The following is a 2,771-nucleotide window of genomic DNA, read 5'->3' on the forward strand; positions in this document are numbered from 1 at the left end:
TTTTTTGTAACTTATACTTGATTTTAAAAAATTTACACTTGAATAGAAAAAATAAGATTTTGTGGCTTTTATATAAATGAGAAGTAAATATTATATTTCAAAAATATCTCTATAAAATATATTTGTTTCCTAAACTATAAAATCTAATTCTTTTTCTTATTTTCGTGAAGAGGATACAAATGTCAAATAATCATGTTTAAGATTTTTTTATTTATAAAAAAAAAGATGCCATTTATAATCAAATAGAAAAACAAACATGTCATTTAGATATCCTTATTCAAATCCATGCAGATTTAAAAAAAATAATTGGACCAAATTATGGAAGGCCCAAACTTACGAAAAGTATAGGCCTAATAAAAATATTTTACATGAAAAATCTTAGACCCATTTTCTATAAAAATTGCCAAGGTATTTAGAATTCTAAGTGTTTAACTGCAAGTTAAGACAAATTGTCAAAGACATGATTTAACAAAAAAAAGACCTAGATTCATACTTTACAAAGAATGAGATAGGTCCACTTAAAAAAAAAAAACAATCTAAGTCCATTACTTACAAAGAAAGATTTAGATCTATTCTTTACAAATAATGACTTAGGTCAAATTTTTAAAAAGAAATACCTAGGTCCATTCTTTATAAACAATGACTTAGGTCTCTCCTCTTATAAAGAAAGACATAGTTCTTTTCTTTACAAATAAAAACCTAGATTCATCCCTTATAAAGAAAGACCTATGTCCATTCTTTATAAAGAATGTCATAGGTTCATTTTTTACAAAAAATGACTAAAACACTTAGAATATATTTCTAAGTAAAATGCCTAAACACCTAGGTTTGTTCTTTACAAAGAATGACTTAGGTCTATTCTTTATAAAGAATGATCTAGGTAATTTTTTTTTATGTAAAAGCCTACATGCTAAAGCTACAAATGTGTATCTACGAGCAAAAATACATTCTACAAAAATAAGCCTACGGGCCAAATAAGCATTCTACGAAATGTGCATACAGGCTAATAAACATTATACGGTATACGCCTATAGGCAAACAAACATTCTAATGAATAAGCCTACATATCAAACACATATTATATGGAATAAGTCTACAGGTCAAATAAATTTTCTATGGAATGAACTTACGATCTAACAAATATTCTACAGAATGAGCCTACAAGCTAAATAAACATTTCTACATAATGATCTTACAGGCTAAGAAGCATTCTATGTAATATGCATATGGGCAAACAAACATACTACAAAATGAGCTTACGGAAATATTTTACGGAATGAGCCTATAGACTTACAGGCAAAGCTTTATAAAATTCACTTATAGGCGAAATATTGTAAAATCAATCCTCTTTGTAAGGAACCAACATAAGTGTTGAATTCAAGCTCAAGCCCATTACAAGTTAAGGGCACAAAATCAAGACAAATGTCCAAATAAAAACTTGTCATTAACAAGTCTTGATGCATATGGATCGGTGTCCTCATACATGGGCTTTGTGGACATATGTCACAATGAGAATGTTACATGTCATGATAACTCCTCTACCTCATTCTTCAAGTTGTCTAAATAAAGGCCAAGCATCCAACATTTGAAGGTAAGGGTTAAAAAAGACATAAAATAAGTGCAAAAACTCTTTTTACAAATTGAGTTAAAAAAAAAAAACTAACTTGAGTGTCAGAGGATTATCGTCGGCACGCCGATCACTTTTTGACTGAACAATTAAGCACAAAGAAACACGTGATTTGAGGCACACACCTCGAGAAAAAAATAAATGACAAAACTTGACTTAAAAAAAAGTTTTGAGCATAAATTCATCACCATACATTGCGCAAAAATTTACACCAATAGAAAAATTTAGACCCACTAAAATGTTAAATAAAAAATAAAATCTCTATTAAAGTTTCAAAAAATTTCCACATAATTCCCATCAATCTAGGGACTGAATTATATCTGTGACAGGGTGGGGGCAGATTCCTTTGATGGGCAGGATTCAAAATATTCTCTCCAAGTCTTCTGCTCACGTCATCGAGGACACGTTTCGATTTCTCGGTATATCTTACCTGTAAATTATTGGTGATTTAAGTGTGTCCACTGTCCACCCCTCGTCCTTGGACTGAAAACTCGTTTCGAGAATTTGAGTCTTGAGGCTTGCGCTATTTTCTTAGTTATGATGGTGGATGTTTGAATTTTTCTAGTAAGAATAGAATTTAAAAATAAAATTAACTGTTGTCACCACTGCCTACTCAACTTGTGATATTTGTTTTTTTTTCAAAAAATAAATCCGATAGGAGAGTGCCATATCCACACTTGTAATGGATTGTAATAAGATGTGATAAAATTTAATACTATGTTTGTATATTAAAATATTTTATGTATTTTTATTAAATTAATTACATTTAGTATTCAAAAAAATTTAATACCCACCATTTTCGGCCACTTCTACTCACCACCGTCTACCATCACCGGTTATCAGAATTCGATGAAATCAAATTTGCTATATTATTAGAATTATTATCGTCAGATCTATCCAACTATTCAAAGATCACTACTAAATAAAATTTCATTCGTTGAAAAATTACCCGAGAACAACCACCATCCACTTCGGTGCCGTCTGCTTGTCGTTATGGTAGTGGCAGTGTCTCTCAAATTGCTACCAGTTAACAGTGAAGTGTTAAGTGACCCAGTTGTTCTTAACCTTTCTCTTTCGGTGAATGGAATGTCCTTTGTAGTATTTTTTTTTTGGGGGGGGGTACCAGAAGATATATAGATCCGCT

Source organism: Citrus clementina, unplaced genomic scaffold (assembly GCF_000493195.1).
Source record: "Citrus clementina cultivar Clemenules unplaced genomic scaffold, Citrus_clementina_v1.0 scaffold_3, whole genome shotgun sequence".
Taxonomy (NCBI): Eukaryota; Viridiplantae; Streptophyta; class Magnoliopsida; order Sapindales; family Rutaceae; genus Citrus; species Citrus x clementina.